Raw genomic sequence first — 12,785 nt, 5'->3', positions numbered from 1 at the left:
ATTCCCCAACCCTCTCCTCAAGTCCCACCAACAGTACATATTTTGCAGGAAACCACAAACATACACAAGTGAGGTAATTAGTGTTTCAGCAGAGCTGATTAACTACCTCTGTGGATTTCCACAAAACACGCACTGTTGGTGGGGCCTTGAGGACAGGGTTGGGGAACACTGTCCTACAGTACTCCTTTGATGACAGTAGCAATTTTACCCTGTCAGTGCTTCTCCCATTCATTTGCCAATAACTTTATCACTACTTATCACAGCTAAATAATCCATAACTTATTTTTTTCGCCAACAAATTAGTCTTTTTGGGTGATATCTGTTTGCAGTAAGTATTTTTTTCCCTGTGCATTTTTATAGGGAAATACAAGGAAAAGATGAAAAAAACACACCATTCCTCCAATTGTATCTAATATAGTTTTAAAATAAATAATGCTACTATAGCTCAAACCCACACATTTTATTTGCCAATTTGTCCGGGCTATCACAACATTTAAATTATGTTTCTTCCTAGTACAATGTATGGCAACAATATATTGTTTGGAAATAAAGGTGTATGTTTTTGTTTGTTTTGTTTTATTTGGAAGTTACCAGGAAGTGTTCAATCTTAATTTAATTACACTTTGAGTTGTATGAATCAACATGTCTTGTGAGTCGAGGCATGCAAGTTGATTCTCTCACAGGCAATTCGATTGGCTCGGGGAACACATGTTCCTCTTCACCAATCGACGCCATGTAAATCGTGCTATTAATGAGTAGCAGGAGCATATGCATGCACACGCACTTGCCGCAGCAACACTGGATGAGTATACGTGTCCAGATAGACTTAGCGTGGCTCTGTCTGGACGACTATAGTCATCCAGATAGGATAAAGAGAAACAAACAAATGTCCCTGTAAATGACTACAATAGAAGACTATGGGCTTAACATATTTAAATAGGAACTAAATTGAATTATTAAAATTGCCTAAATATTCATTTATAAATGAATTAGTCAGTGTTGTCCATCCTAAACTCTTTCCTCACCCTGATTTACATCCTTAAATTTATCATAGGTGGCAACATCTTTACTCCCGGCAGGTGCATCACTGCAGAATGTTTGTTCATTGTGTGTTCCGAAGTGAACAGAAATAACAGAAGTAGGTATTCTGAACATAATGCATTTCTACCATGTTTTGCTTTGGTACCTCTTTACTAAAAAAAAAATATATATATATATATATATATATATATATAAGCTGGCCTTCTCAGAAATATTAAGTCAAAATACTGTATGTCTACCTCCTAAGTCTACATTAAGCCTCGAAAAAGGTATGATTTACTAAAAATAACTCAACTCCACCATGGCTAAATTAATAACACAGAGGCAATTCAAGACACGTGATGGTCTTCAGGCTCTGCAGCTAGAGAAACAGAGCCACATATAAAACAAGGCAAGGGATCAAAGAGCCTTTGAGGGCTCTGAGTCAAGAAGCAAAATTGCATAGTAAGAGAGCCAAGTAGGCCTTGTCTACCATCAGATACTTCATCTGCATTGACTGATGGAGGCTTGATGGCTTTTTCCTTAATAAAGGGTATTAAAAGCTATGCATTTACTAATCTACAAATCTAAAGTAAATCCATGACTCATTGATAGAACATCCTCAGGGATGAGAAGGGAAGTACTTTGTTTCTGTATAAAAAAGACAAACAATGAAAGGATTCTATTTTATTAAAATTATTTTTTTGCACAGTGATCATGAGCATTATCATTCTCTGTTTAAAGAAGAACCCCATGATATAATAACTAAAAGATTCCTCTAAGCCTAGGTTATATCAGTTTTTGCAGTTAAGCTTTGGATACTGTTTTACTTGATTATAATATGCTTTGAAAGATTGCGGAAAACACTGAGGGCCCTTTCACACTGGCGCCGTGCAGCATTTTACTGCAGCCCTTTCACACTGGCGCTGTGTGGTGCAGCATTTTACTGCAGCCCTTTCACACTGGCGCTGTGTGGTGCAGCATTTTACTGGAGCCCTTTCACACTGGCGCTGTGTGGTGCAGCATTTTACTGCAGCCCTTTCACACTGGCGCTGTGTGGTGCAGCATTTTACTGCAGGCCTTTCACACTGGCGCTGTGCAGTGCAGCATTTTACTGCAGGCCTTTCACACTGGCGCTGTGCGGTGCAGCATTTTACTGCAGGCCTTTCACACTGGCGCTGTGCGGTGCAACATTTTACTGCAGCACTTTTACACTGGCGCTGTGTAGTGCAGCATTTTATTGCAGGCCTTTCACACTGGCGCTGTGCGGTGCAGCATTTTACTGCAGCACTTTTACACTGGCGCTGTGTAGTGCAGCATTTTATTGCAGGCCTTTCACACTGGCGCTGTGTGGTGCAGCATTTTACTGCAGCCCTTTCACAATTGTGCGGTGCGGCATTCTACCGCAGCCTACCGCTAGGGCCATGGAAGTCTATGGGGAGTTCACATTGCTTGCGTTGCTGATATGCTGTGCCGGAAGTACCCTATCTAACACGTGCGCATACCTACATGACCATGCGGCTCCTGCAGTGGACCGGAATTCATGTAAGTCTATGGCCATGAGCGAGTTTTAAAACGACCGCCTCAAGTTTTACGCGTTGTGCATGCCGAGAAGCGTACTTTAGCAATACACTTCCAACTTCCATGCACGGCATCGGTTTAGCCATAGGAAGTGAGCGCTAGTGAGCGTCACTACCTGCTTGGCCAGCTGCCAAGCGGGGATTACCGTGTACTAATGCAGGAATCCCCGAAAGTCTGTCTTTGGCGGTGCAATGCGGCCCCCGGGAGCGGGAAAGGTTAGGAGAACAATGCTGTCAGCATGCATTCAGCCAAGATGATCCAGCACTCAGGCAGGGGTCACACTTGTCTTTCATATTCTACACTTTTCAGAAAACTGAAAGACAAATGTGACCTCTACCTTACAACAGCTAATGTAATTTATAGAGAAAACTGACAAATTGCGCAAGACGTCAGTTTTTTTTCTGCATGCGAAATCTGCATTAAAGTGTGACCTAGCTCATTGATTAACATGAGTTCTCAGTTGATGTCAGTTTTTCTGTGCAGAAAATGCGTACGAAAGCCGACAAGTGTGACCCCTGCCTCAAGGTGATGCATTGTGGAGGGATTGGGGCCCATGTACACAAGCTAGATTCTTATCAGAGATGGCCTCGACCAGACACTTTGGCCAAGAACCACCTAGCTTGTGTACGAGGCTGGAGGTGTGGAGGTGGGTAATGTTGTGTAAACCACTCGAGACATATGGTCCCCTCCTGTTTTTGCATTGGACTTTCCTGTTTCCAGAAAATACAGAAATAGACCAAAAGCTTAAATGACTTTCTTCTGAGTTGCTCCTGTTGTGTGTGTTATGACTATGGCAGGAGCTATAAGCTGCTGTGGGGGTAGGAACTGTTGTGGAAGGTTCTATGTACTCTGATTTCAAGTGAAGTGTACCCAAGTGCTTTGTAGAAGTTTCCACGCTGTCTAAATGAGTAAAATAAATATATAACAGCATTCCACTTGTGAAGTGTGATATTATTGGCTGTGAGTTTGCATACTTTTTCGAGCTTTTGCCAGAGCAGCATTCTTGTAGTTCTGCCTTTGCCGAAGTGCTGCACAAACACAGATTCTGTGATAACAATATCAGACGCTAGACAAACAAGTGATTAACGAAGCTGACTGTTAAACTCTTTGTTTAATGACACTGCAATTTGGCATTTCACTTTCAGTATCAAAAATTTGTGTGTGTTAACATGAAGCAAAGTCAAAAATGGGCAACTTTTCATCAACCTGTTTTCAAGAGTTTGATTTATCTAACCTGGTATTAGATTCTTAATGATCACAGTCATATTTTCTTTAACACTGGTGGTGCTTTTAGAGCTAGTCAAAGTCGTTTCTGCTTGGAATCTAGTGTGTGTGCAGTGACCCCGATGTACTCCTAAAAGATCGTTATGCTGGATCGATAAGAGATCTGGAGTGCTGTTATGGTTGAGCAAAGGCTGAGTGCGGTGTTCCCCTATGCACCCCGCCTATCCACAGCCACTCCATCACGCTGTTGTCTCTCCTCTCTCTCCATAGCAACTGAATGTGGTGTCAATATCCTCTAGGGTAGAAAGTCATCTGTACAGGCTTTGAATTGGTGTCCAAGGGTTTAAGACCCAATCCCTACAGTAATTGTGATTGTGTAAGTTCTGACATTTGCTGTGGTTGGCCAGGGTGCCTGACGACCTCCCTTGCTTCTTGATATGGCTGCCGGTAAAGCTTACCTGTAAATAGAAGGTGTTGCATTGTAAAGGTTGTGTGTAACTGGAGATTGGGGGTTGGAGAGAGCAGCAGCCGTTTCTGCAGTTCTTGTTTGTCAGTAGAAGAAAAGGTACTGGAAATTCTAGGCATTAAACTAATACTGGAGGAGACACTGCTTGCTTTCATCATTGCTTAGCTTTGCTCACACATACTGTATATCTCAGAGACATGCTGAGAAGGGGCTAGAGAGCTCTGCCTGTTGCATCATGGGAAATGTGTTTATGGATCAATTTATTTGTGCAACAATGGACATGATCATCAATTTATTCTTTAGAGATTCGTCATCAGGGGGAAGTATGTGATGGGTTGGATCAGGTAATTGATGTGTAAATTTCTGATTGGCTGGTTGCACTGTTTTCTCTTCAGTTTTAGCATGCACGTTGTTGCTGAGAATCAAACTTGTTTGTTTTTTCATGTTTTTTCCCGATGCAGAAGCTCACTAGAACTGACAGCCTATCTTAAAGAGACTCTGTAACAAAATGTTTAGCCTTATTTCTTCTATCCTATAAGTTCCTATATCTGTTCTAATGTGGTCTGTCTTACTGCAGCCTTTCCTAGTTGCACAGTGGCTGTATTATCTCTGTTATATAATCTAATCTTCTTTCCTTTGTCAACTTTGTCGGGCTCAGGCACTCAGGCAGGAATGTGCTGCTCTGCTTGTGATAGGATAGACGTTATAAACACCCTATCCACGCCCCCTGCAGGCTCTGTGTGAGTCACAGACTGAGCTCCTCTCTGCCTATCACAAGCTGGTTAGCAGACATGTCTTTTGTTTGTAAACACTGCCTAAAGCTGGAAATTACAAGCTACTAGCCAGGATTGCAGCAGGGAGTGGCAGAAACAGCACAGAGGGGCCCAGGAGAACATAATGAATAGAATGGTATGCTTTTTATTGTAAGAATTTTAGAGTACAGATTCTCTTTAATTAATTGATCCATCCATATCGAATGCATTTTTACTTCCACATTAAAGGGAAAATCAGCTGTTTGTTGATTTCAGAACAATGTTTGAGTTTTAGTATTAAAATGTATTAGGAGGTCTAACGTGCACGATTTAAACTATATAAAAGCCCACGATAAATGTCTGAAAATGCATGTGCAAAAATACATGTGTTACTGGACCATACAGTGTGAATGAAGAATCAGAGCCACTTCTGGCTATTTTGGTGCCCCAGGCAAGGCACCTTTTACTTCCCTAATCTTCTGAATAGTAAGATCTTAGCCTATTTTAATTAGTATTGCAGCCACTAGTAGCAAATTCTTAGGGTACATACAGAAATTATATTGTTTCCCAAAATAAGGCTAAAAAGGATACACAGATTGATAATCAGGCCAAATATACCTCACTGGCCCAAACTCCCTTACCCCACATAGTAAACTCTTCCTAATAACTATTATGAGGGGATATTGCCACTTTATAACGCTTTACACTATTTATAAACAGCCTGGGTCTTTACAGGTTATACGGTTGTCTTGAAAATCTAGAAGAGTTACAACAGTCTATAGAGACCACATCTGATGCTAGGTACACACCATACAATTTTGTGTTAGATAGATGGTTCGATAGATCATTTCCTTCATGTCCAATATTATTTTCAATTGTTATCCTGGTTGATTTCTCATAGAAGTGAATAGAAATTGATAAGAATAGATAAGAGAATCAAGCGGAAAATCAAACGGAAAAACAAATCTAAAATTGATTGAAAGGAAAATCGACCCCAACAAAGCATTGTGTGTACCTAGAATAATAGTTACAGCTAAATGAGCATGTTAATTATTCAGGCCTCAATTAGTATGATAATCAGCAGTGCCCATTAGTGTAAAGCAAAGGGGGCTAAGAGGCGCCCAGATGATGATAAAATTGCATTAAAAACAGTTAAAATACAAAAGGTGAGGTGGCTTACCTCAATGACAACAAGGTCAATTAATGACAAAGAACTTTCATATGCAATTGGCAATGCGTTTTGTGGGTCTCAGTCCACTTCCTCAGGCTGAATACAGTGTCAGAGTTAGCTATAGCCAGAGATGTTAAAATTGCCATCCATTCCTTTCTTAATGGAAGTGGCAGTTGCGTATAAGAATACTATAAAGCATAGTGTGCTAAAAGTAACACTGTGGTTCACCCTCCTTCAGGTGTCACTCCAGGTATTTGCCTGGCTTGTCTATGCATAAAAACAGCCTTGATGAAGACTACACTGATCATCTCTCTTCAACATTCCAAAGATCAAAAGTCCCTGACACCCCCTTATCCCTCCCATGGTGTCATTATTTGATCTCTTATATTAACCTAAGTAGCAGAGTAAACCAACCACTGCTGGCAGGGAAATATTTCCACTTCTCCTATTGTGGTAGTGAACCTGAAACTGGCAAGAAGCCATTGGCAGCCTCTGGGTTGTGTTCAGAAGAAAGACAACAGAACAATTTTAGAAGAATAAAGGAGTGTGATAGCAGTTCTTCTTCTTCATATAACGTATTGTCTTTGGACAAGCGGTTGTATGTGTGATTAATATAATAGACCAGACATTATAGACCCAGAGATTTCAGCTTTTGCCAAAATGTGCTGACATCTAGTGCTGAGCTCTACAATTAATCGCTGCACCCAACAGACTTAAACTAACCCCAGCTGCTTCATCTTTAACGTGTGCCAACATCTCCGACCGGAATAGCCTACTGCTGTCTGATCATTAAAGCCTGCAGAGGTAAGTAACATAACGAATGTGATAACGTCAGTATTATTTATTAAGCAATGGAATTAGAGGCAACGATTGCCAATAATTATGTCGGGCACCTTGCCCACTCTTCCCTATGGGTGCCAATAGCAGAACTATATTTGTATAGCGGAATTTATGCTTCCTCTCCCAGTGCTTTCTTCTCCAGCTCACAAGTATTTCAAATGAAGATTTAGGAGACAGGGAGAGCTGGCGGATATTATTCTCTGGAAGCCTGGTGGCATAAATAAAGCACAAACACTAATGAGTAGTACCATAGTAGGTAAAAGCAGCATACAGCCAGCAATGCTGTATTATCCACGGCTTAAGGATAGCTTTCTTTCTGTTTTATTAGCAGTTGTGTGATTGTAGCCATACTTGCCTTGATACCTTTTTTTAAAATAATAAACTCTGGGTTATTTATTAAAGATTAGTTGTTCTTGTGGTATATGTGTTGACACAACCACATTAGCTCATCTGATCATTTTTTAAATTTTCAACCACCTCCCTTATTTTCTGATATGACTCAGGCAAGTGATGCAAACATTCACAATCCAATAGGAAGCCATTTTCAAAAAATGTGGTCCTGGTTTGTTGGGCCTTGTTCGCCATTCCCTAAGCAAACCAAGTGGTAGGTGAATGTAAGAGATATGGTGAGTGTATAGTTCCACTGCAGAACAGTTTGCTTCCTCTTCTTTCTGTATTCGGCTGTTAAGCAGGCCAATCAGGTGTAACCATGTGGACCCAAAATAGGAAGAACTATAGATGCCTGAGAAGCCATGTGTACCTGAGGAAGTGCAACTTGTAGTTCACAGGAAGTAGGAAGTATGCAGTTGTGAGACCTTCATCTGGTAATAAGAAATAAGAATGAGGGCACAAGTTTTTTTGAATTCCGGCATTCATAATCATAATTTCACAATTTCTAGTTCAAAGTTCACAATTTCAAATTGTGTCCAAATTGAAGTCCAATGCGAACACTCTGACCGTCATGCAAAATTACGCTCCTGTATAAAAAAAAAAAAAGGTGAAACTTTAGAACTGGAAATTGAGGCCTTTGGCTTACGCATATGGTAGACCATAATATTTCTGTCTCTTTATTTCATCACTTATGATTAAGATCCCTAGCATGTGTTTGCTTTTTGATTATCCTCTGTATTATCATCCATTTATGTATGTGACTTTTCTGCATCAAATTTGTACAACATTTTCAATAAATATAATTAAAGAAAAATCACACTAACCACAATTAATGTTATAGTTAGTGCAAATGTATATTCACAATATATGTCAATTTTGCAATTTGGCAATGCAAACTCTGAACTCACAACATTTTTTTTCGTAATTTCATACAAAGTTTTAAAATTTCACTGGATTGGAATTTTGGTTATTCCAAATAAGAAGCTAGCAGACAAGAGATCTAAATCCTGCATGGAGAGGTGCACAGCTGCAAGGCTCACAATGCTTACATACTAATTAACATCTTTTCTTTGAGAATTTACATAGCTCACTTTTGGGCATGGATGGGTTTTAAAATTAGAATTAGAATTTCACCATCCTTTCCACAACTGATCGGCCGCATGAAATACAATCTGAGAATGGAAGAATTAATTAGAGCACGCTCATTAAAACCAAGGTTATCCATCTCACCTCCCCAAAATGACTGGGATGTCATTAGCTCCTGAGTATCTCATCCTCCTTCAGCTTCCCTCACATGAGGGATTTGGGTAGTTTGCAAGAAATGTCCGGAGCGAGCTTCACAAGCTTTAGATGCCCCCCCACCCCACCCCCTTCTTCCCTTTACTCGAGTGGTCCAACTTTATAATTACATACCCTTGTCAAAGTTTTAGAGGATAAGGATCTATGTCATTTTTCCTTTTTACATCATACTATGGAAATGATATGGGACATGATATTGAGGTATCTTTGTCCTTGGGGTCCTAACTTCAAGGCAGCCATACCGGGGCGAGTAACTGATGCTGTGGTTCTGCATACAGGTTTTGTCCCTGTTGTCATATGGTTGTACTTACTTCACTCACTGGATAAATATACCGTAATACGTATATAGTGCTCTTTGATTAGAATGTACTATTTCTAGACTTGGTTTCCATACTGTTTGTTTATGTGTAACTTTATGTGCAGTTTTTCATTCGATTCTACTTTGTTGAATTTCAGATGTATGGCTATTTTTGAAAAATCAAATAAATAAACAAAAGATATAAAAGCCAAAAACAATTTAGAATTTCCCTCTGAATTTTTGCATCTCAGCCACTCAGATCAAAAGAACTCTATTCATCTTACAAGGCAGCGGGGCCTCGGAAACGAGCGCCTGCCCAGGGCCCATGCTGGTTCTCAGTGCCTCTCCAATAATGGCCAACCCCTAAAATTGGTCTGTTGTCTACAGGCAGCAAATGCAGCTTGCAATGGAGGAGTCCCTAGAAATTGTATTCCAATGTCTTAAAACTAAATATACTCCATCTGTTGAAGAGCCAGAACTAATTTCCCAATATGCTCATCCAGCCATTTTTATGCTCATGTAAGATTAGACAAGTAATTTCCTTTTAGTGCAGGCAGTGCTACCCCAGAATCCTTTAAGAGGAGACTGTAAAGAGTTTAAACATGGCTGAGACGTGCCTTGCACAGTAAACGTTGCTGTATCACGCCGCAGTTTGTAGGGATACTTACATAGTCTGTTTCTGTTCTGTAGATTGGCCAAATTATCTGGTTAAATTTGCCTATTATCTAAAGCAAAGCTGCTGAAAGAAGTCATTTGGCAATGCTCTAAGTGAAATCGCTGCTACTTAGAGAATGTGCACAGTACTTAATGATCTTGCCGATAATTAGTTTCTCCAACTTAATGATTTTCATAGAATCTGCCTGAAGTTTTATTTTAAAGAGAAAGGCACCCCGCGTATAGATACAGCTGTGGCTATTTTCTTTTATAGATCTTTTTTAGGAAAAGCATATGGGCATATGTATGAGGGATGGAGCTATACCTTTTTAATATAACTAGCATCGGCTCCTGCATTGTACTTCCCAGGCATGTTTTCAATCATTATATTGTTATTGTAACCAGTGGCTTGGGAGCCATAGAGATTAATGGTGGTTTTGGGGTTGCTACCAATCTCATCACAGCAGATTCTTAATTCAATGTAAAGTGGAAATCCCAATCCTGATGGGGTAATGTCCTTGTCAGCTTGATGGGGAAGTGTCATTGTCAGCCTGATGGGGCAGTGTCCTTGTCAGCCTGATGGGGCAGTTTCATTGTCATCCTGATGGGGCAGTGTCATTGTCATCCTGATGGGGCAGTGTCATTGTCATCCTGATGGGGCAGTGTCCTTGTTAGCCTTATGGGACGGTGTCCTTGTTATCCTGATGGAGCAGTGTCCTTGTCAGCCTGATGGGGCAGTGTCATTGTCATCCTGATGGGGCAGTGTCCTTGTCAGCCTTATGGGACGGTGTCCTTGTTAGCCTGATGGAGCAGTGTCCTTGTCAGCCTGATGGGGCAGTGTCATTGTCAGCCTGATGGAGTAGTGTCCTTGTCAGCCTGATGGGGCAGTTTCATTGTCGTCCTGATGGGGCAGTGTCCTTGTTAGCCTTATAGGACGGTGTCCTTGTTATCCTGATGGAGCAGTGTCCTTGTCAGCCTTATGGGACGGTGTCCTTGTTATCCTGATGGAGCAGTGTCCTTGTCAGCCTGATGGGGCAGTGTCATTGTCATCCTGATGGGGCAGTGTCCTTGTCAGCCTTATGGGACAGTGTCCTTGTTAGCCTTATGGAGCAGTGTCCTTGTCAGCCTGATGGGGCAGTGTCATTGTCAGCCTGATGGAGTAGTGTCCTTGTCAGCCTGATGGGGCAGTTTCATTGTCGTCCTGATGGGGCAGTGTCCTTGTTAGCCTTATAGGATGGTGTCCTTGTCAGGCTGATGGGGTAGTGTCCTTTTCAACCTAATGGATAGTGCCCTTGTTAGCCTGATGTGTAATGTCCTTGTTGTTAGCTTGATGGGTAGTGCCCTTGTCAGCCTGATTAGTAAGTGTGCTTGTCACCCTAATAGGGTAGTAGCCTTGTCAGCCTGATGGGGCAGTGTCATTGCCAGCCTGATGGGGTAGTGTCCCTGTCAGCCTGATGGGGCAGTGTCATTGTCAGCCTGATGGGGAAGTGTCATTGTCAGCCTGATAGGGAAGTGTCCTTGTTAGCCTTATGGGATGGTGTCCTTGTCAGGCAGATGGGGTAGTGTCCTTGTCAGCCTAATGGATAGTGCCCTTGTTAGCCTGATGTGTAATGTCCTTGTCAGCCTGATTAGTTAGTGTGATTGTCACCCTGATGGGGCAGTGTCATTGTCAGCTTGATGGGGTAGTGTCATTGTCAGCCTGATGGGGTAGTGTCCTTGTAAGCCTAATGGGTAGTGTCCCTGTCAGCCTGATGGGTAATGTCCTTGTCAGCGTAATGGGTAGTGTCCTTTTCAGCCTGATGGGGTAGTGTCCTTGTCAGCCTGATGGGGCAGTGTCATTGTCAGCCTGATGGGGCAGTGTCCTTGTTAGCCTAATGGGTAGTGTTCCTGTCAGCCTGATGGGTAATGTCCTTGTCAGCGTAATGGATAGTGTCCTTGTCAGCCTGATGGGGTAGTGTCCTTTTCTTGCGTGTTGGGTCCTCAATGAAGAGATTGATGAGCAGGCTAAGCAAGGGCATAGCTGGGTAATATAGAGCCTATGGCAAACACTGAAATGAGTGAAGGGGAGGCACAGGAGCAGGCATTTGGGCACAGCAAATGGGCAAGCATGGCAGCGCAGCACAGAAGCAGACATGGCGCTCATGGTGTTGTGGTGCCCATGGCGCGAGCCATGCCTGCACTCCTCTAGATACAACTCTGAGGCTAAGGACAAATTGGGCATCCCCTATATCTGTTATTGCTGTTTCTGTGCACTTGCACCCCTCCTTGTTTCAAAAGCTATACTAGACATTGAATGATCTTATACGGTCAGCCCGAGGAATGACCATTGACTATTATCATTGTGTTATTACATAAAGCTGACATCTTCTGCAAAGTACAGTCATGTCTCTAAATGTCTCTAAAAGAACTCTCAGTCTAACACCTAGCAAAGTAAGGTTAAGGTCCTTTACATAGTCAATTTTGTTGGGGGGGGGAAGAAAACCAAAGTGCCTGAAGGAATTTGTTCATTAATTTTGCGGTCTTAAGGGGCAGCATAGTTACCAACAAAGGGCTGCTCCGTAGGCGTGGCCCCCCTCCCACATGTATATGGAAAACTCCATCTTTTGTGTCTCTTTGCCGCTGCTTGAAATTCCCTCCATGATGTCCTGAGTTTCTGGAAGCAGCAATGCATGCTGGTTAGTGGGAGATGTAGTTCATTTATGTGGTCACATCTCCTGGCCAGGAGATGTAATCACATCAATGGGAACTACATCTCCTGGCATGCATTGTGCATTCCCAGCATGCATTGCGGCCAGGGTCTCTGGACATCACTGAATACCCACAGTTCTGCTGCACAGTGACATAGAAAATTGAGGCCTTCATATAGACAGGGGGCTATTGAGCAGCCCCCATAGGTAAATAAATTCCTGTTGCATCCCCCCAAAGTCCCATCCCTTTGGGGGAGGTGTCTTTGAGAAGTTTTTACAATATTTTGCAAAGCCCCCTTTAAGAAACATTATTTAACCGTCAGGTCCAATCTGCCTAACTAACATGCATTAACATCCCTGTACACGCAGCTTCTTGCAGAGGAGTTGAACAGGAGTGTTGAAT

The 12,785-nt window shown here is 42.0% G+C and overlaps 1 protein-coding gene across 1 annotated transcript in view; it reads left to right on the top strand.

Annotated features, from left to right (window-relative positions):
- The window catches only part of FAM20C (FAM20C golgi associated secretory pathway kinase), a 297,806-nt gene that overhangs the window by 122,251 nt on the left and 162,770 nt on the right, over positions 1–12,785 (top strand). The gene's annotated exons all lie outside the window — the stretch shown is intronic.

Source organism: Hyperolius riggenbachi, chromosome 7 (assembly GCF_040937935.1).
Source record: "Hyperolius riggenbachi isolate aHypRig1 chromosome 7, aHypRig1.pri, whole genome shotgun sequence".
Classification (NCBI taxonomy): domain Eukaryota; kingdom Metazoa; phylum Chordata; class Amphibia; order Anura; family Hyperoliidae; genus Hyperolius; species Hyperolius riggenbachi.
This window is presented reverse-complemented; position numbering and strand designations above follow the sequence as displayed.